We start from the raw sequence: 23,620 nt of genomic DNA, 5'->3' as shown, positions 1-23,620 counted from the left end.
GACTTCACGACATCACTGGAAAGCATGTCCCATCTAAGGGTGCATAGTCAGTGCCTCACCAACTACACTCAAGGGACGACGATAGAAATGGAGAAAAGAAAGCACTCTGATGCACAAGAGGAATTTGACCTCAAAGCAACGATCAAGTGCTTCTACCATAGCAAACTGCTTGTTCCGTGAAGGACCAATAAATGTGATGCCAAACAAATACAGACAATCTGTTAGCAGAGTGGAGACTTGAGAATTTGGAGAAACTGTGATTGAGCAGGCATAAGAGTGAAACGACAGTTGGGAGTTGTAGTTGCAGATCGAGTCCATTGTGCTATCAATTTAGTGGCATCGGAGGCCAATTTTATCGTACTTGTGCTCAAACATTTCTCCATATAAAAGCAAGAGAGCTACAAGTGGTAGACCAGGTGATGAAGTTCGAAAGCAAGCATTCAGCAAGCTTTGTGACTATCTTGACAACACGAAATGCCAGTATTCTGTGTCAGAACTGATAGAATACATGGAGAATTTCTTAGATGAAGAAGGGTATTCCTTAAAGTGGTTCAAGCAAAACTAAAAGACCATTACGGAGATGGTGTCACAATCACAAGTATCACTGGAAAGTCGAGTACTGTTGGCTTCCGTGACTAGCATAATGTGGGATTCTTCATGACAGTTGGATGAAGGACAGGGTGATTGATTATGTCAATGAAAAGGTTGAAATTTTGATATGGCTGCTGCAATCCCACAGCGTGATATTTGCATGACTGTGTATGATTGTGATGAATACCTTACGAAGGAAGGAACAATAATGAAAGTGTAATACCTGCCTCCCTGCTGAGATTTCTGAACAACTTGATCGATAGGAATGGGAAAACCTTCAGTTACAAAAAAGAAGTGCAGCAATAGCCCATTCCATCATCACAACATGCAGGCCTAGATCTTCTGTTTTGATAAATCATTATGCTGATGTTTTCGGTGAATTTCTGCGCTTTAAAACCTATGCTTAGATACCTTATTTGACATTTTATGTATATTAATTATCTAAATATGGCAGATTTAAATATGGGCTGCCATATTGAACGCCATCATGGATTCTGAAGTTCCCTCGGAAGGGAGTTGCAGGGACTTTTGTTATGCTATATAGAGCACTTATTTTGACTATTCCTGAAATTTTTTTTTTTGTTATGAAGTACTTCCACATTTTAGCTAATGCTCCTTGGCTAAGAGTTTGGCATTTATATCTTTATTTTTGCACGTAGTAATAATGTAAAGGACAAACTCACAGCTCCATCAGAGGTAAACAAGTAAACCTTCAAGTTAATCTTTATCTCCACTGGCATAGCTGGGGAAGGGACAGACAGGTTGCCTCCACGGGTTAATTGCTACCATGATCTTTGACCTTAAGTGGACCTTTGAAAGGTCAGTCTTAAGGTCACCGGGATATTCTGGGGGCTGTAACTCGTGATTGGTTGAGTTGGGTGAAGTTCTTGTTGTGCCTGGCACCCTTTTGTTAACAAATTTGTGCAACAAGTCCGTCGTCCAGACTGATTTGGGTGCCTGGTCATTGTCGTATTTACAGCAAAGAACAGGCTGATTTACGTAGTTGGTTGTGGAGCCTGTGGATGCTTGGGGACGTTCCTTGTATCTACAGTCGAGTCTCTTCTTCTTGGACAGAAATCAATAAATCTTTTTTGTGGCAAGTTCAATGGACCAGACTGAATTTTCCAATAGGGCAAGCCACCCTTGGAAAGTCCAATTCCTGACAAACATCCCTGTCACCTGAAAGAAAGAGTATTGGCACACTTGTGGACATACTCGAACGCTGCAAACAGTTGCAACAGACGTCTCTTTCTATACTTTCCACCATCTCGGGTGATGGGGGATATTGCTATGGCTGAAAAAAATTTGATGGCTTTCTTAAGGGAGACTGGACTGATCTGGGGGAGAAGTGACTTTTTTGCTTTTTTGGTTTTGGTTTTATTGGTTGTGTTTCTTATGTAGATATTTTTCTAACCCCCACCAGCCAGGGTTTTTCTCAATGTCGTCGCCCACTCCTCCCTACGTGGGATTTCCTTGATTTTGGAAAAAAATACCCTCATTTCAAACCCTAATATCTGCCAGTCTATAATAGCTAGATACATAAGACTCAACAACTCTGTCTTCAAAATGAAAGTAACCCCATCGTCTCCAAATGGTCCCGTTGAGGAGTAAGGATAAGTAAAACATGACTGGTTTTCCGTGTTTTGGCGGGCTAATCCCGGTGTGCACAACTGCCAGTGACCTTGGACCTCTCTGGCTAGTGTGGGCAGGCACTGACCAGAGTGGTGATTGTAACACTGCCTGGCCTCACGGAATTTTCCTCTTATTCTTCTCTGACCCTTTTCCTTATTCACTGTCATAAAGAAGAGTCATCAACCCTATCCATGTGGCTCCCCATAGGGTTTTCCCTTCCATTTCATAACGCCACCATGCCCCGTAGGTGTGTGGAAAAATAATAGCTCTTTGATTTGCTGTATTCAATTTCTTGCATCAGTTATAACAATTTCACTCTCTTACTGCAGCACCTATATTTGCACTTGACATCACGATCGTGGGTAATTGCTATTTAGGGAAGTAAATGCTCTGGCTGTTTCATGCAGTATGGTTGAGCATGAGGTAATTACTTGTACAGAAATTGTGACTAATTTGTACTAATCAGTGGCACTGTGAAAATATTACTAATGTTATACACAACTTACATTTTTTGTACCTCACATCATAAATTCGCTTATGCCCACATATTCACCATTATTTTCTGAGTAATGAGGGAAAAAATTTAGTTACAGCCAACTAGGTCATTTTCTTTCTCTCCTGTGCACTTTTGGTTTTCTCTCATTGTGCCAAATAGGGTTAATCAAGGTATTTCCAATCATTGTTTCACATATAACCATAAACATTAACACTTATTGGAATGCACTTGTAACACTTATAAAACTCTTGTTACTAGATATAAATTATAATATCTTACATTTCACTTATGTACAAAAAACACACTTGTGCATATCTGTTTACCATTCACAATTTCCCACACACCTGCTTAGTCACTGAACCCTTTCCCCAGTGGTTAGGGCAGAACTTTCGCGGGGGTTGATGATGCAATCTGCTCCGTGCGTGGAGGGACAGAACTGGATGAGGAGGATAAGGAAAACATCACTCTACACACTTCCAGACTGAGCCATGCATCAGTGGGGTACCTTGGGTACCTACGCTCCCTATGGTTGTCATAGAAAATGGTCGCAGGTTCAAAGGGTGGTGAGATGTTTATGGCTAATCCCGTCAACCAGTGGCACTCTGTGCCCCAAATCGTGACGGTATAACATGTCAACTGGTGCTTAGGGGTGCTGCCCTGATTCTGACTTCAAATGTTAGCAGTCTGGCAAAGTACCCCATCTAGTCACCCAAGGTGACATAAATGATCTTGTACGTGAACTAAATTAATCAAAACTACAGTCAGAACTACTCGCTTCGAGATTTCAAGTATGGAACTTGTTGCGTCCAGACACGAAGGTGACGAGTTTCAGGAAGCAGCAACAAAATTTTAAACGTCTTTTTCGAGTCAGATAGTGGAGAATGCTACTGTAGCAATATCACAGGTCAGTTCAAAGCCTTGGGAAGGATTCCTGATCCTGATGAAAGGCAACTTTTTAACCCCTAAAAGATGGGCATCGGAATGTTTTGACATACTCTAAGGATGGGCATGATCGGCGGGTGTGATATGGTGGGGGGTTTGTGAGGGGTGGAGGGGGGGTTGGGAGGGGGGAGGGGTGGTGCAGGGGGGGTGGGCTGGGTGGTTAGGGGAAGTGGGTGTGGGTGTGGGGGTAGGGAGGTGATGGGTGGGGGATGGGAAGTCGGGGGAAGGGGGGAGGGTGGTGGGTAGAGGGGTGGGGTGCTGGTTAGGGGTTGGGGATGGCAGTGTGGGTTGGAGGGGTGGGGTGGTTTTGTTGGTGGGGGGGTTTGGGGGGGGGGGTGGGGGTGGGGGTTGTTGAGGCTAGTGGGTAGGGGGTTGGGGGTGGTAGGGGATAGGATGTGGGGGGGGGGATTGTGGGGAGTGGGAGTGGTTGGGAGGATTGGGGTGGTTGGGAAGATGGGGGGTAGTGAGGGGCATGGGGGTGGGTGGTGGGGGGCGTGGGTGGTGGGTGGTTGGCGATGGGGAAGGTGAGGTGGCAGGAAGGTGGGGGTTAGTGGTGGTAGGGAGTGGTGGGTGGATTGGGAGGACTGTGGAGGGAGTTGGGGGGCTGTGGGGATTTGCAGGTAGGGGGATGGGGGCAGTGGGGTTAGTTTTGGGAGGGTAGGGGGTGGTGTATGGGTGTAGTGGTAAGGGGTGGGGTGGGTGTGGGGAGGGGGTCATGACCGCAAATGCTGACACCCGTCTTGTTGACCCTAGTACCCTCAGACAGCATATGCAGACAGTCGTCTTTTAGGAGTTAATGATTCCAGCAAATCACGTCTGAAGGCTGTAATCGTCCACAATGGGAACATGTATACCTGTATACCACTTGTTTTAACTCCTGAAATGAAGGAAACGAACGAATCGATGCAAAAAGTCCTTGTTTTGACTGAGTTCAACAAATTCTGATGGAAATTCTACAGCAATTTGAAAGTGGCAGCCATGCTGCTTGGACCTACAAGGAGGTATCACAAAATACTGTTGTTTCCTCTGTTAACGGGACAGCCGTGATGTGCAGCATCAGTACATCCAACGTGTGTGGCCTCCCTCAAGTTGTTACAAAGATGGTGTATGCAACGTATGGAACGAACCACTCGTCCAAGTGGAAAATATGCTTCCGTTTCTTCACATCGTGTTTGGATTGACGAAAAACTTCGTCAAAGCATTGGATAAGGCAGGTGCAGGCTTTGCACACCTGAAGAAAGTCTTCCCTAAGATTAGCGAAGCCAAATTGAAGAAAGGCATTTTCGGTTGCCTACAGTTTCGTAGCCTGATGAAAGAGTTTGATGCAACTCGAGGATGAACTTAAGGCTTGAAAGTCTCTTAAGATAATTTGTGCCGATTTTCTGGGCAGTCATAGCTGTGAAAATTAATTAGAAATCGTTGAAGAACTTCTGGTTGCATAACGTGAACTTGAATGCCCTATTTCCCTTAAAATCCATTTTCTTCATACACGTCTCGTTATTTTTATTAAATCAAAATTTTGGTGATGTTAGTGACGAACAGGGTGAATGTTTTCACCAGGATATTGCGGTACTGGGACGAAGATACTAAGGTACTGTATCACTGGTGCTGGTATGATGGCGGATTATTGTTGGATGCTGACAGGGGGAAGCCAATGTGGAGCACAAGAAGAAATAATAAGAATAAAAAGTATTATGAGTACCTGTATTCACAGTGAAATTTACATACAGAGGTGGAATAATACACCTGATTTGGTTTCTGCATATTACTTTTACATCCCAGTTATATAACTATCAATTTATAAAAATATTCCCGGCATAACCAGGTGATAGGAGCTTGTTGATTTTTGACTAGTGGAAGAACAAATTCAAGGCTAAATTTCAGAAAATTTGTGCCTGATAAAGAAAAAGTAAAGAAGTTATTGTAATCAGCATCGTCAATTTAACCCAAATCACCTAGTCAAATTTCTGAACTAGATAAAAAGTTGACATTCTTCGAGTAGTTTAACAGTAACTGAGCTGGCAACATATTTTTCCATATAATTTTTTGCAGTTTGTTACCGAATATACCAGTTTCACTCGTTATTATCACTTATTTTTGCAAAGTCATTTAGAAGGTACTGAAGTAACGTAATTACACTGACTTGCAACGTGAGAGGAAAAATGTTGCAATTGACCTTACAAGACATAGTCACTGATTTACCTATTTACTTATCACTTATTACTACAGCTTATTCGATTTGCACGGAGAAGAGACAAGCCTTAAGCTTTTGAAAGCTGGAAACTGATTGGTTGCCTGAGTGATTATTAATGATGTATTATAAAATATTATAATACTAAGTTACAATAACTACTTTATGATAGGTTTTCCCTAATAAAATATTATAAATCGTTATTTGAATAGATTAATCTAAAAACACTGGGGGAGGGGGGAAATCAAGGTACTCATAAAACTGTACCTGTACTGTTGTGATTTATCTTGAGAGTTCAAAATTTCATATGTATTTAGACCATCTGATAAACTTTACAAGGTCCTGTTTTTAAATCAGTCTATTCAGATAACGATATATAACGTTTTATTTGGGCAAACTTATAAAACGGTTATTGTAACTCTTATTATGAAAATATTTTAAAATCCATCATTAATAATAAATACAGTACATTCGGACAGTCAATAAGCTGCCAGCTTTTATAAACTTAAGATTTGCCTCTTCTTAGAGCAGATCGAAGTATGCACATCAAAAGTAATTTTTTGTCTCTGTAAAAATTTATCTTTGATCTTGTGACTAAACAATCCAGAACAACTTCAGTGAGTGGCACTTTCACTTCCGCTAGTGTATAGCACACTACCATGTCACTCACTGTTGTCTCCATACCCATTTTTACAATAATAGCTTTTTTTCTTATACTCTAAAACAGGGTATTTATACATATCTACATTATGCTCTGAAGCACTCTGTGAGTGTCACATTCACTTTCACTTGTGTGCAGCACACAGCATTGTGACTTGGTCACTCAACATTGTCTGTTATTCACTCTAACACTAATTTTAAAATGTTATACATACTAAACCAACATATTTGCACATACTAACAATCTTTACCAATGCTTAGAAACTTTTGGAGATGTGGCAGTGATGAAAGCACTCTCCCATAAAAAGGCCAACCTTGCACTTGACACAAATAGTTAAACATGCTCCAGTTTTAGTATTTATTCTCCTCACTTCTGCCTCCTCCTCTTTGACGTCAATGACAGAGGGTCCACTGGATTGTAGGTGGCACTACTTGGGTGGCTGGGCGTGTTTCCTGCCTGATTAGGCTTAAAGGGAAAGAGGGTAATTCGGAGAAACAGAGCAACATCATGTCTCCAAGTTGGCCAGTGGACGGCCAAGTTATACAAGTTCAGGCAGGCTATGGGGAACTACTCATATGACCCTTTCATCTAGGATAATGAACGGTTAGGCGAGAATAAGTACGCTCACAAAATATGAATATTCTCATAGTCTTCTGGTAGGACCATAGTAAGTGCCTCTGTAGTCCTTCCTGAAGAACTGTTGAGGTTATGAAATGCTTTACAGCTTATTACAGGACATCATATTTTATTTTAACTTGTCTATATCACTCTCATTCTTGAAAATTTTGTGTAGAATACTCCTTTTAATAATGAAGTGCTGTTAATTAAGTGGCTCTACTATTTGCACTGTATTTTCTTTAACACTTTGTTCATCAAGCACAAATAGATCACTCATTGCTGCTTTACGTCCTATCACGAGCAGATGCTAGTGAAATGTATGTGCAAAAACCGCTCACGTGAAACCATACCTTCTTAACAGGCTCCTTTGTGGCAAAAAATTGTTCATACAGGCAGTGTTTTTTGTTAACACTTTTGGGCTGTTTTTGCCATTTGTGGGAATTTTGGAGAAGCCATCCAGACCAAAGTCACCTTATTGAAAGAGAGAGAGCGAGAGAGAGAGAGAGAGAGAGAGAGAGAGAGAGAGAGAGAGAGAGAGAGATGTAAACTGACAAGAGGAGAAGTGGAAATTGAGACAGTAAGCACTCCCATATATTTCCGGTGCATAATAAGATGTAATATACGTAAGTACTTACTATCCCAATTTTCATTTCTTCTGTGGTCAGTATGCATACTGTACATTTCTTCATGGTGAAGTGAAGCTGCTTCATATGTGTATCTATCTATCTTCTATCTATCTATCTATCTATATATAGATATATATATATATGTGACTCTTTGGTCATGTAAACTTTGAATTTTGGTTAAAGTTATTTTTCTAATCGTAGAGCAGGAAGAGTTAAAGATGAATACAGGGAGTTGATCTTGATTTATTATCTTCAAAGAAAGTCTAAGGAGAGCAGCGTATGTATTACACAAGGACTTAATTTACTAAGTCTTGTCAAACCCCTCTTGTTATTTGCTCTCTCCACTACCTGTCAGTTCTATGGCTAGCCCCTTTTTGATCTCTGATTCCTACATTCTCGTTTAGCAGGGGTCGTGTCACGTGGGCTATACTGTTGTTGAAGCTTCTAGAACACTGTATGTCTGTTTGTATGTGCTGCTTCCGGTGCACATCAAGCATTCCTTCACTTAAGGGTTGCAAGCCTGTTTCCCTTTGGTCGATTCTCGCAGACACACTTCCTATCTCACCCCCTGGCTTGGTGCTTCTATCTATCTGTCTATCTATCTATCTATCTATGAGTTTTATTATTATAATATGGAGTCCTGACATCGCTCGGTCACGCCAGCTGGCGGTCCTCTGACAGCAATCACCATTGACATATGCTAATCTATTAATACATAACATCGATTATAATATAACATAGACACAATACTCGTGTTAATATTGCAATGATCCAGTAATATTATATTTTAAACAAGTTGTATACATAATTGAAGAAATGCAATATAGTTAAATTGGTTATTGTATGACATATTGTAAGATGTATATGTATAACAGTTAAATGAATATATGCAAAAAGAAAAAATAGTTCAAAGTTAAGATTATGGTAAAAGCAATTAATATTTCATATAGAGATAATGATGATGGTATATTTCCATATCACGTCATTAATTTTTTTTAATAAAATTAATACTACATACAAAATATGTACACTTCATTCTGGGGTGTTAACTTGAATTCGCGTTTACCTCCACTAAATACTGACTCCGAGTTTGCAGTTCTTGCAAGCATTCTGTGCATTGCGAACAGCACTACTGCAAATACAATACAGAATATTATAAAAACAGTAGGTGCTGGGCTATACACATAATATGGGTTGAACATACTCAAACTCAAATCTTCCCAGGGCTTCATTGTTTCATTGATCAGTTGCATAATTTCAGACTTAGGTGAAGTCAGCTTAATACCTTTGCTCATGTTTAAGTCCATAGTAGGTAGTGGGTGGAAATGTTTGTGTGTATGATTGAGGATGGCGTAGTGATTGATGGTGGATAAAGTGGACATGGATGGTGTAAATACCGCACAGTAGTCTGGTGCTATGTATAATCCTGATGCTGAAGTACGAGGTGGTGGTATACCTGGACAGACTATGTAAACTGATGTGTTATGAGTGAAATAAAATAACTGTGAGTGTCCGATGCAATGCTGGAGTACAAGCTTATCTGGAGTAAGAGTGAAGTTGCAGTGATTATGAATGTCGTGATTTCTTATGAGGACCATTTCACAAGGGACTGTTTCAGTAGGCTGAAATGTGAAGATGTACGCAGGACAAAGGTGAACAGCATGTAAGGAAGGATGTACAGCACTTTCATTCAATCGTTGATTCACTTGCGAAAGTGACAGTGTTCCATCTCTTGGAGACCATGATGAGTTCAGTGTCTGTGTTGATGTTCATGATGACCAAAGTGTTATTATTCATAGAAGGGAAGGGCTGTATTTCGTATACTGTGAACAGGTCGTCATTTATGAATGGTACATGGACTTCTACTGATGTTGGTGTTAGTGTTGCTTCTAAATATGGATAATATTGCATGAAATCCCTACTTCGGAACAAAGGCTTCAATTTGTTTATGTATGCCTTGATTAATTATCTGACGTAGCTCATGAACTGGAACTAAGTCAATTGTGATCTTGCCATTACCGGCATTCGAAATTACTTGCATAAGTGTCCTGTAACGAACTCTAGTGTTGTCTAATTGGAGTAGAATTGTGTCAATGTGTTCAGTGATGATGGAGAAGTGTTGGAAAAGTGTTATACTCCCTTCCATGGCATTTATTTTATCTACACTTTGAAGAGCTATGTTTTCCACCTTTTTCGGATTTTTCACGATGGTCTTCATGGCTGAGTTTTGTCCGTCGATGAATTTATCTTGGTATGTTAGTACCTGAACTATTTTATTAAATTTGTTGTTTATTTCTTGAAGGCCTTTCTCTGTAGCCAATCCAAAGATGTTCCCAAGAATTGCAACACCCAGGTCGAACAAACCGTGCTTTTGGCGAGTACGTGTAATGTTCGTGGCGCTCAATACCTCCGTTCCATGAGATGGGAGATCTTGGATCATGAGGAGCATAATTGACTTAGCCTGTTCTATCTTCCATTTCGATAACCTCACTATTTCATCCACTTCCTTTGTGTTATGTGCTTGTGAAACATAGCCTTCTATCATGAAGTCCATTATCCTCATGGGTCTGGCGATGTTTTCTAGATAAGAAGGCAATTCGTATAAGTAATCCAAACTGATTTCAGTACTCATGACATCTTTTACGACTGACGTCGTAGCCGTCGGAACTATGAGGCATCCTTGCCGTACTATGTGTTGGGGGTCTAAATGAGCATATCCTCTTGCTATGTAGAGGAGAATCCATAGCATAAGTCCCTTCACCGTTACCTATAGACAAAAAAAAAAAAAAAACATTAATTTTCCAATATGGTCATGCTGTGGTCGATGATAGTGATGATGTGCGTTACGGTTGACTGACGGAGAACAATAACTTGCTTGTTATTTCATTTATAGAAGGAGTTTAAATCGATATTTAAAACCTGTAAATGTTGTACTGTAGATTTTATTGGAACAGTTGCATCTATGTTTGCTTGTTTGGTATGTGACCTTAATTTATTTATGTAATTATTGTTGTTATCTTGATTGGTTTCATGAGTTTTGTTCGGTTGTTCGGTGGTATCCGAGACTGAATAATTATTGGATGGTTCCCTTGAAACTCGTTTTCAATGGTCAATATGAACTTGTTTCTCTTCGCCACTTGACAGTGACCTAATTAAAACTTTGTTTGCTTTTATGTCAGTTACTCTATATGGGCCCTAACATTTTGGGGATAATTTATTGTCTCTCGTATGAATGATACCATAGACAATGTCTCCTAAGCTGATGGGCGAGTCTCTTGCCTTTTTATTAAATGCCTCCATCATTTCTTCCTTGGACATCGTTGTTATTTTTTTACTCTTTTGTGTATGTCCTGGAATTCACGTAAACGGAGTTTAGAGTAATCATCGTAGTTGTATATCGGTAGGTTTTGACCTTCTAGAATCTCATATGGTAGTTTTTTATCTGTCCCATATATAATGAAATGTGGTGTGTCTCCTATAAATTTATTTATAGATCCATTAATTGAGGGTTCTACTCTGAGAATCCAATCATCCCAACTTGCATAATTTTCATTGAGAATGTGTCGTAGTACATCTAATAATTTTTTTGTTTTGTCTCTCTGGTAATCCATTGGATGCTGGGTGATGGGGTAAAACGTTAACCTTTTTGATATGGTATTGTTTACATATTTCTTGTACGATATCAGAATTAAATTCTCCTCTATTATCACTTATTAGTACCTTTGGGGTAGTAAAGCTACATATCACATTAAGTATTATTGCCTTTGCTACTGTCTCTGCTGTTTTATCTTTAATTGGGGATAAAATTACATAACGGCAGAAATGATCCGTTGCTACGCATAGGTATTGGTTATTATTGTATAATAATGGCATCTTGAGTAAATAAACAGCGACAACGTCCCATGGTTGATGTGGTACAGGGTAATTACCTATGGGTGCAGGTGTAAATGGGTATCCTTTGTGTTTTGCACATGATTCGCATCTGTCTATATGATTATTTATATTTTTTCGTAATGATGGCCAGTAATATAACAACTGGGCTTGTTTGAATGTCCTGTCCTTTCCAGAATGTCCTACATGTGGCATATCGTGTATCGTTCGTAATACTTGGGGTATCATGTCATTAGGTACTACCAATTGTATATTATTTCTTCGGCGTTTTGGTTGTCCTGGGTTGATCTTGTATTAGGCATTATTGATTACTGTGAATTGTTCGAGTGGTACATGTAGTTTGGGTAATTGTAAGTCAACTCCACTTTCTAACTTGTATATAACTTTAGACCATGTTGGATCAAGTCTTTGTGCTTTAGCGATTTCATCATGGTTAGGGATGTCTCCTTTGAGATCTAATGCCGCGACATGAATTGTCTTTGGGTTCCTAGATAAGGCATCGGCTACTAGATTCATTTTGCCTTGTATATAATGAATATGTACAGTGTAGTTCTCGACTGTACATTTCCATCTTGCTCTCCTCCCAGAGAGGAGTTTTTCTTTAAACATACCCACTAGCGGTTTATGGTCGGTGAATAAGTGTATTTCGTAACCATATACCAAATCTCGAAACTTTTGTAATGCAAAAACCACTGCAAGTGCCTCTAAGTCTGTAGTGCAATAATTTTTCTCTGCACCTTTTATATGTCTGCTGGCAAATGCAATTGGTTGATTCTTTCCTCTTTTATGTTCTTGCATCAATACAGCCCCTAATCCTTTAACTGATGCATCTGTACAAATAATAAATGGTTTTGTGAAATCCGGATATGCCAAACAAGGTTAATTTGTTAGTTTAATTTTTAATTTGTTAAATGCTTGTTTTTGTTCTCCCCATTGGAATATAGCATCTTTTTTGAGTAGTTGGAATAGAGGAAAGGCTATATGAGAGAATTGTTGTATGAATGACCTATAGTACCCTGCTAAACCTAAAAATTGTCTAGCTTCGTCAGTCATAGTGGGTTCAGAGACGTCTCTCACTGCCTGTATTTTGTCACTGGTGGTGTGAATACCTTTAGCACTTAATGTGTGGCCTAAGAATTGTATTTCCTTAAAGCAAAATTTGCATTTAGAAAGCTTAATTTTTAAACCAGCATCACCAAGCTTTTGTAAGAGTAGGTCTAATTTCTGGAGATGTTCTGTGATATCTTTCATTGCGATGATAATATCATCAATATAAACAAATATTTCTTGTCCTAAAATTCCGGACAATACGTAATTCATAAGATCCTGGAATGTGCCCGGGGCTGTCCGCAGTCCCACTGGCATCCTTCTGTACTTTAATATCCTCTATTTGTAGAAAAGGCAGTGTATTTACGTGACTCCTGATCTACTGGAATTTGATCATAGCCACTGAGCAAATCGATCGTGGCATTATTTTCTGGTCCAATATTTTGTAGGATGTTACTTAGCAATGGCATGGGAAATCGGTCAGCGATTGTGTGATTGTTTAGTTTACGGTAATCTACTATTGCACGCATTTCTCCATTTCGTTTGGGCACGAAGAATAATGGGGCATTCCATGGGGAGACTGATGGCTCAATAATTTCAAGTTTTAACATTTCATCGACATACTGGTTTGCGAATATACGCTGAGATTGAGGGATTCGATAGGCAGGTACGAAACTTGGTGGTGTATCTGGGTGCAAGTTAATCTTGCGATTAACCCTTTCAGGCACAGTCGCGCGATTCGCGTGATGTCGGCTTGCACTCCGCCAGACACAGTCACGCGACTCGCGTCCTTAAGGCCCCTTCAAGGCCCAAAAATATTCGTCAGAAAAAAACTTATAGGCCGATTTGCGTGATTTTTTGGCGCGTCTTAGGGTAGCCAAGGCCTACTGGAGGTAAGTCATTGGCAACACTGCTTTGCCTTATCAGCCTCAGCCCGCTCCCTCCAACCTCAGTGTTTGTTGAGCAGTCAGCCAGTGATGTTTGACAGCTCGTGGTTCCCTTTAAATCGTCCATAATTCTCCTCCTCTTGCCCAAGGCAAAGACCCTATTGAATCAGTGAGATAATACATTGTATGTGAACATATAGTGATGTGATATTGTTGATGGAACATTCATATATGTATTGAAAAGCAATTCTGGCCGTTAGCAATCGTTGGGCCTTGGAGCCAGACACATGGTCAGTGTAGCGGGGTTGCACCACTCCACCCCCCCCCGTAGGCCGTATGGCGTGAGTGGAAATACGTATATAAATGAAGCCAAGGCATAAATATATATTGTGTGAAACATACTGTGGATGGCTTGGTGAAATTATGGAGCCAGCAAGCGTTATGTGTGGCATGAAACAGTGTTGTGAAGGGGCAAACCTGAAGTTGGGAGGGAGAATTACCGGTGTTTTTAGGGCTGGAATTATTGTGATTCTGATAGTGTAAATGCGTATGGAATTGTATGAAATATACGTCAAACAAGCTGCGAGTTTCCGTGAACGAGTGTGGTGTGTGCTAAAAATAGCGTTGCCTGATACTCTCAGGGAGCAGCTGACTCACACACACACTACATAACTCCTTATCTTCAAATCCCTGGTCTAACTGGATCAACACCCCTGGAGGAAGTGAGTTCTGCAAATTTTGTTGATATATGTAATAATCTATTACCATTACCTCTCACACTTTCAGACAAATATCCATTTTCTCCTACAGATTACACATGAAAGAAAGTAAATCTCCACAGCAGTAACTATAGAAGAGTTATGTTTATGTGTAGTAGGTTATAACAATAGAAAAAAACATCCATGGAAGATGTAATAGTCTGTACAGATAGGGGAAAAAGAAAGTTAGTAGCATAGTCTTCAGGCCCGTTGTAAAGTAGGAAGAAACAGTGTGTGTAAAAGTTGGTAGCGATCGGAAGAGTAACCTCACTTTGTCGGCCAATTACTCGAAAACTATTAGACTTATCGATTTCCTGTTACAACCATCATCAATACCACTAAATTCTACGTAAGATCAATACCAGAATGTAAGCCTTTGGTAGCGTTTTGGGGGGTAAAAGGCGAGAGAAATGTTTTTGTTCCTAGCGGTTGTTGTGTGACATGACAAGCGCTCGGAGTAATAACATCATTTTGTCGGCCAGTTGCTCGAAAACTATTAGACTTATCGATTTTCTGTTACAACCATCATCAATATCACTAAATTCTATGTATGATCAATACCAAAATGTAAGCCTTTTGTAGCGTTTTGGGGGATAAAAGGCGAGGGAAATGTTTTTTTTTTCCCTCGCGTTTATCAGTGACATTCGCTCGGAGTAATAACCTCACTTTGTCGGCCAATTACTCGAAAACTATTAGACTTATCGATTTTCTGTTACAACCATCATCAATACCACTAAATTCTACGTGTAATCAATACCCGAATGTAAGCCTTTGGTAGCGTTTTGGGGGGTAAAAGGCGAGGAAATGTTTTTCCTCGCATTTGTTATCAGTGACAAGCGCTCGGAGTAATAACCTCACTTTGTCGGCCAATTACTCGAAAACTGTTTGACTTATCGATTTTCTGTAACAACCATGATCTATACCACTAAATTCTACGTATGATCAATACCAAAATGTAAGCATTATGTTACGTTTTGTGCGATAAAAGACGGTGGAAATGAGTGTCTCTTCCCGGCTGTTACCATTGAGAAAGGCTCGTAGTAATACTCTCATTTTCTCTGCCAATTACTCGGAAACTATTGGACGTATCGATTTCACGTTTGAACCATGATGAAGAGCAGGAAATTCTATATATGTACAATACATAAAAATGTAATATTTCTCATAAGAATTCGTGGTTACGTAGACGGGAACATTGCGTACGCCATGCGCGCATCACGAAAGTCAATCACGCACGGAGTGCCTTGTACCTTTTTTCGATTTACTCGAGAACTATGAGGCGTATGGGGTTTTCCCGTCACAGTGGGAAAGCTGGATAATGGGGGCATATTACTATGTAATAAAAACGTTAGGTCCCTGGGAAAACTTAGCTCTCAGAGGTCAGTGAAAATTTTTCGAAAATGGCTCTCAGTTTTTGACCATTTTCTCGAAAAGTATACATCGTATCTAAACCAGATTGGTTTCGTTAGAAAGCTGATGAAATTCTCTATGAAAAAATATTAGATCATTTTCCTGTAGGATGGAAAACATTCAAACGGTGATGTTGGGAAGTCAAAAATGTTTACTCGACATGCCTTCCAGGGCTCATAACTTTCTGTGCTGTTGTTTTCCTGTGTTTTGGTCATGTTTATCAGATAGAACAAACATCCATGCATACCTGGACATAGGTTTCATGGGAATACATTGATTTTTGGGGGGCGAAAATAAGGCAAGAATGTGTTTCATTCGCTCAAATTTGCTCAAATTTGCCGCGCGCGCGCTCACCGGCCGGGCGGCTTCGTAGTCGAAATTCCGGGATCAGAAAACTTATTGAAACTTATCGTGCGCGAAAGGGTTAATCAGGTTAGTATACCCTAATTGTTCTCTGGGCAATGCTACGGTGTCCCTATGTTTTTCTGGGTGCACGTTAATCTTGTGATTAATCAGGTTAGTACACCCTAATTGTTCTCAGGGTAATGCTACGGTGTCCCAGTGTTTTTCTAACAGGGTTAACAAATAATTTTCTTCATCAAATTTACCTGAGTGAATTAAATTCTCCTTTATGCTTTCTCTATCCGTAGATTTTATCTCACTTGTCACTCCAGCTACAATTATTTCCATCACAGGGGTGGGACATTTTTCAGTAATAACTATACAAGTCCACTTTTTTAACAGTACTTCCCCATTCATGTGATTAATTATGAATATCTGAGTTTGCCCATCGTCATTCATCCGACATAATGACAATCCTTTTACTTTACATAATTCTTCGAAGACAAAAGCAGTGCTATTCTGTAATTTGCTCTTTATGGTAAGTTTCGTATAGGAGTTAGGTGGTATAACTAAGCCAGTGGTGAGATGGGAGGGAAAAGCTGATAAATCAGTACCGTTACCACGGTCTCTAGTCTTGGAGGCTGGGGGAGATGGTGTGAGTGGATCTATACACTCATCTGTTTGTGTATGTTTGTTTAGGTTTTTAATATTACCAAGTTCTGTTTTACTAGTCGGTGAGGACTTTGATGGTACTTCCTATATGAATTCATTATCAAAATCTATTCCATTCATTTGTGGAAGTAAACTTATTTTCTCTGTTCTCATGCATCTTAAGCCCAGTAACATATGAGCTTTAATTGCTAATTTTTCAACGATATAAAAAATGCAGAGATTGGTCTTGTAGTCTCTGTGAAACTGATGTTTTTTTATCCGTATCATACATTTTACTGTAATTTGTTTGCCATCTACCATATATAAGTCTAAATCAGATTCTTCCAGAAAAGTTACTTTCTTCTTATTTCTAGAAATTCTAATTATTTCTTCTTGTGTTATTAAGTTCACTGGAGAGCCTGTGTCTGAAAATATGGAAACTTTCTGATCCTCACATACAGCTGGTATCAAGATACACTCACTTCCCAACATGCCTCCTATGTGAATTTTAGACTTGCTTTTCTTTACGTTTGTTATTTTTTTGTCGTGACTTGGCCTTCCCCCAATTTGAAAATGGAAACTGATTTCTCTATTGTCTTGCAATTACTGGTCCAATGCCCTTGGCACTGGTGATGCATACAGTAGAGATCAAATCCTTGTGTCTTTTGTCTATCCTCTTTTGTTTTGATAAACCATTCATTCTTTGTGTGTCCTGGTTTTGCACAATAATGACACACAATGGACCTATCTCCTGACTGTGATCTGCGAGATGACTTCGTGTGCTTAGTGGTGTCTATGACGCGAGATCTGCTCGGGCTGCACGGAAATATATGAAACTGCCTGTGGCCTGGTGTTTGTGATCGTTGCCTGGATGGGTTTGGTTGTTTTCTCTGTCTGCTTTTGGGTCGCAATCGATTTTGTTCTCTGTTTGGGGTAGTTGTACCTGTTTTCACAGCTGATACTGTCTCAGGGACTCTCATTCTACCAGAATGTGATTGTGTTTTGATCACCCTTGCTTTGCTATACTGCATCTCTACCTCGTTCATTAAGTCTCGTAAGCACATACCTAGGGTGTACGTGATCGTCTTGGCGATCTTGAGGGTCCTATCAGATAATTTACACAAGGCAGCTACATAACCAATGATGTCCACGACGAGGTCTGGGGACATCTTTCCATCTTGTGTTATCCAGTTTGAGTTTTCTAAGGTAGCTAATAATGTTCTTTTGATAGTGGAGACATCAACAGTTATTTCACTGAGCACATGATTTGTAGTGTGCTCCCTTACAAGATCTACAGTCTTATGTAATTCTGGGATTATACCTGGCAAAAAGTTCATACCTCCAGAAAATTTCTTCAAAAATTCAGTTTAAAATTCATCATATGTCTTAGCTCGGAGAAGCTTATCTGACTTAAGCATGTCTCCTGCCAGGCACCTTTCCTGATTAATCCAAGAGGAAAAAATAGCAATTTTCTCCTGTTCATCTGTTATGTGCCTTTTTACAAAGATCTGTTTGCACTGATTGACCAATGAAACGACATTAATGCAATCTTTTTCTGTGCCAGAGAATTTCGGGGCAGCTTTATCCTCATGATAAACGTGAACATGAGGTGGGGATGTTTGATCTATGGTATTGGTTGAGTTATTCATTTTACTGGTTGTTTTGTTAATGTAACTTGGACTTGTTTATCGTTGTGTAAGGGAATAGTGAAATAGGTTTTCCCTGAATGATGAACTATGTTAAGTATATTTTCAGAGGTATGCAGTGTGTGATTCAATGGAAGGAGGTGTCATCGAGACTGATGTGGGTGAAAGAGAAATTTGAAAGTGAGTTGTGGGTGTTTGTGAGTGCATATGGGGCTGGTAGTGAAAGGGATGAAGAAGAGAGGGAGTCTTTCTGGAATGATGTTGATGAGTGTCTGATGAGTTTTGGAGCGAATGTGAATCTGGTAATGATGGGAGATCTGAATGCTAGAGTGGGAAATGTAGCAGTTGAAGGTGTAGTTGGTATGCATGGTGTGCCTGGAAGAAATGAAAATGGGGAACGAATGATAGGGATGTGCGCTGAGAGAGAGATGGTGATTGGATATACCCTGTTTGAGAAGAAAGATATTTAAAGTATACGTGGGTGTGACAGGAGGGTGGAAAGGTTGTTGATAGAGCATTGATGGACTATGTGGTTGTGTCCAGGAATGTAATAGGAAAATTGTTGGATGTGAGAGTTCTGAGAGGGGAGGGTGGAGGTATGTCTGGCCACTACCTGGTGGAGGGAAAGTTAAGAGTAGGTAAGAGATGGGTGAGAGCTTGGAGAGTTAGGTATTGAAAGTGAGTGAGTTGGATAAAAGAGAGAAAATGAGAGAGTATCAGGAGAAATTGAAAGATGAGTGGAATGCAGAGAAAGATCAGGAAAATGGCAGTGTGGAGGAGGAATGGCAGTTGTTTAAGAGTGCTGTGGTGGGGCATGCGGAAGAGGTGTGTGCTGTGAGACGTGTGGGTGGAGGTGTAAGAAAACGAAGTGAATGGTGGTGCGAGGAAGTAAGTATGGCTGTGGCTGAGAAGAGACGTGCATATGAAGTGTGGTTGCAGAGGAAGGATGAGGTGTCATATGAGAGGTATATGGAAAACAGGAATAGGGTGAGAAGGGCTGTGCGTGATGCTAAAGTGGCAGCAGACGAGAGGTGGGTAGGTGGTTGACTGAGAACTTTCAACAGAATAAGAAAATATTTTTTGGAAGGTGAAAATGGTGTGAAACGGAAAGTCTGGGAAGGAAGAGTGAGTAAAAGCAGAGGATGGAAGGATGTTAACTGAGACGGATGCAGTAAGGAAGAGATGGGCAGAGTATTTTGAAAGATTGTTAAATGTAGAGGAGGAAAGGGAGGCTGAGATTGTGTCAGATGGAAGGGTGCAAGGAATAAATGTGTTGGGAGAGTTGAATGATTCTTTGATCACGAAGGAGGAAGTGTAGGAGGCAGTAAAGGAGATGAAAAAAGGGAAGGCTGCAGGTATGGATGGGTGTGCTGTGGAATGCCTAAAGAGTGGTCGATAGACTATTGTTGACTGATCAGTAAGATTGTTGAATGTGTGCTTTGTGAAAGGTATGGTGCCAATTGACTTGACTATAAGTGCTTGTGTGGTCCCATTGTATTAAGGTAAGGGTGATAAGTATGAATGTACTAGCTTTAGGAGTATAAGTCTGTTGAGTGTTGTAGGTAAGGTGTATGGTAGAGTGTTAATTATGAGAGTAAGAGAGGGCACAGAGGGAGTGAATGGTGATGAGCAGTGTGGTTTTAGGAGAGGGAGGGGATGCGTGGATCAGGTGTTTGCTGTGAGACAAGTGTGTGAAAAGTATTTAGCGAAAGGCAAGGATGTGTTTTGTGCATTCATGGATTTAGAGAAAGCATATGATAGAATTGATAGGGAGGCTTTGTGGACTGTTTTAAGATTGTATGGACATGATGGTAAGTTACTAAAAGGGGTGAAAGGGTTTTATGTAAATAGCAGAGGGTGTGTAAGAGTGGGTAATACTGTGAGTGATTGGTTTCCAGTGAGAGTGGGGCTGCGGCAGGGATGTGTGATGTCGCCTTGGTTGTTTTATATTTATATGGATGGTGTTGTAAGGGAGGTGAATGCAAGAATGTTAGGTGGAGGTCTGAGTCTGGTGAATGTTGATGGTAGAGAGTGGAATCTGAAGCAGCTGCTGTTTACAGATGATATTGCACTGGTGGCTGATTCAGAGGAGATATTGAGACAGTTGGTAGAGGAGTTTGAAAGGGTGTGTCAAAGAAGGAATTTGAAATTAAATGAGAATAAGAGTAAAGTGATGAATTGTACGAGGTTGGTAGATGGTAGGAGGATGGATATAGTTTTGAATGGTGAGTTACTTGAGGAGGTAGAGTGTTTTAAGTATTTAGGGTCACATGTTGCTGTGGACGGAAGAATAGATGCAGAAGTGAAGTTTAGAATGAATGAAGTAGGAAAGGTGCTGGGAGGAATGAAAAAAGTGTTTAGATGTTGTTCGCTTAGAATGGATGTAAAGAGAAGGCTGTATGAGAGTGTTGTGGTACCGACTGCGTTATATGGGGCTGAAACATGGAATATGGGTGTAGCTGAGAGGAAAAGTTGGAATGTAATGGAAATGAGGTGTCTGAGGAGTATGTGTGGAGTGACATGTATGGATCGAGTGAGAAATGATGAAGTCCGAAGGAGAACTGGAGTTGTTCGGGAGATGGCTGGTAGAGTTGAGCAGAGGGTGTTGCGATGGTTTGGGCATATGGAGAGAATGGATAATGAGCGATTGGTGAAAAAGATAACTAGATCTGATGTGAGAAGTGTCAGGCTGAAATGGAGGTCACGAATAAGATGGTGGACAGTGTGAAGAGAGTGTTGGATGTGAGAGGGATGTCTGCTGAGCAAGGAAGAGTGGCTGTGCATGAAAGAAATAAATGGAGAAATTGTGAATGAATAAATGATGACGCAGCCCTGAGGGGATATTCTCCCACGCTATAATGATGTGGCACGGGGGGTAAACCAGCTCTGCTGTCGGGCCCTGCTGCAGATGTCGCTGATTGCACTTCGCAGTTGACCCTCGTGTGGTGTGGTGCAGTGAGGATCTGTCCCTTCTCTCCTTTGGGGCTTAGATGGAAATGAATGTATTTGAGAGTTTGTCGTCCTGTCTCGGCTACCTCCCTTTCCTTGGGGGAAGCAGCCTAGGTATATAGACAGATAGATGCAAGGCAGAGTCTAAGTCCTCACTCACTACATCGTGGGTGTTTGCCAATCATCATCATTATAATCAAGAATTGGGGTATTTGTTTCTTTGTCTTTAGTTTGCGGTGAATTTTGTAAGGTGGGTGTGTTGTCCTGGTGCTCTCCTAATTGTGTATCTGCAGTGGGCGCTAACTGTGTATCATCTGGTATAGTGTTCCTCCTCGTAACATAGGGTTTGGGTGGAGTCACCCCCTCCCTACACTATTGCCATGTTTCCTAACCCTACGATGTATAACGCCTGTGGTTTGTGTAGTAGGAATGATACATAAACATAACTCATACTAATATAACTGTAATGAAAGTGCTGACATGTATCAAGGAAGAATAAAACTATTCTGCATACTATATTATACGATAATAGAGAAACGTGGCATAAAAATTTGGCAGTGTTGCTCTAAAAATATTCTAATTATTATTTACTTCCCCAACACTTCTAACATTGCTAATTAATTTAGCAAGTATAATTGCAAGAAAATTTGAAGGGATAAAAGTGGGAAGAGGCGATCCTTTCATAATTAAAATAAATATATCAAACAGCTCTGGGGTGGCAGCACTCACGCGACACGTGTTTGTGTGTACGCTGTGGGAGGTCACCAACCCCTACAGGATTTAGGCCTATTGGGGAAACCTCTATAAAAAAAACGCGCCGTGACTTTTACCTCAAGGGTGGTGCGGAAATAAAGTCAAAATTATAATCCATACATAAAAATGGAAGTAAAAAACCATGGATGACACATAACAAAATCTAGCGAGAGAGAGAGAGAGAGAGAGAGAGAGAGAGAGAGAGAGAGAGAGAAATAATAATAATAATAATAATAATAATAAAACTTTATTTCCACTAAACAGTGGGTATTCTTATACATTATACAGTAGTACAGCATACAGTATGAAAGTTCTATACACAATATAATACAAGTTGATACATATGGTGGAGAATAGTGACAGAGAGGTAAATGGTTTAAAAGGTGTGGGGACACTTAGGTTAAAAATAGATCAATTAAGGGATTTAGGAACGAAGGCAGTGGGAAGGATTAAGACAGATGGGATTGTAAGATTAGGGAGTTTGAGCAATAGGGTAGAATGTATGCTCTCAATAAAAGTATAGCAATTATCAACGGCTAATTATTATACAGGTGTTGATGGTGGGGGTCTATATTTATAGGAGGTGTTGGTGGTGGAGGTATAGCGGGTGTTGTTGATGGGGGTGTTGTTGGGGGTAGGGGTATAGGGGGTGTTGGTGGCAGGGGTATAGGGGGTATTAGAAAAACGGAGATCACAAGAGGGAAACAGTGTCAAGGTCATCGCTGATGGAGAGGTCAGCTCGGAAACGTGGCAACAGTGCAGGGAGGGGGTGACTCCACCAAAACCCTACGTTTCGATCTGTCAGACTATAGTAACATGGGTAGAGGTGATAATATTCCTGTCATATCACTCAGCTAAAAAGAATTCATGTTGCTAAAGTATGGTGTTATGAAATTCGTCTTTTGTTTATGTCCTAACTAAATAGATGAATAAATGTGTTGTAATGAATGATTGACAGTGAGTGTATATATAAAAATAAGTAAATGAGGTGATTGTACCTAATTATGCTCTGAGAAGAAATGAGTAAGTATAATTACACCCACTTGATACAGATGATATCACTCTGAGAGGTATGTTGAAAGCAGATGTTGATCTCGGAAGATAAATGCAGAGTTGAAAGAAAATCTCCTCTCGATAATTCTAGGGCTGAGTTGATGGACGATATTACTCCAGAAATTCCGTGGCCTGATTTCAGTGTTGATTGTAGTGGTTAACAGCTGTAGTCATAGGCGAACCTCACCATAGAACGTCAAATTCCCACTCAATACTGTGGAAATAAATGAGTATGAGCAGGAGCTATGTGAATAAGAATGAGTAACGAGCAGTGGGTGAGAAGTGCCTGGTGTCAGTTACACGTTGATTGGTGTGGCGTCGTCTCAGAAAACACGCATGATGATGTCGGCTTCCCTCACTGGTAGCTGTGGTGAGTAAATGAGTAGCGATGAGTCACCTGAGTGAGAAAAAGTAAGATGCGTTATAAATGTGGCTCTGGTTTTTGCCGCATCGTCTTGACCTGCGTCAGCAGTGGA

This window comes from Coenobita brevimanus, chromosome 40, assembly GCF_032717465.1.
Source record: "Coenobita brevimanus isolate Jiangsu-jjx chromosome 40, ASM3271746v2, whole genome shotgun sequence".
Taxonomy (NCBI): Eukaryota; Metazoa; Arthropoda; class Malacostraca; order Decapoda; family Coenobitidae; genus Coenobita; species Coenobita brevimanus.
Note: the sequence above shows the minus strand (reverse complement) of the source record.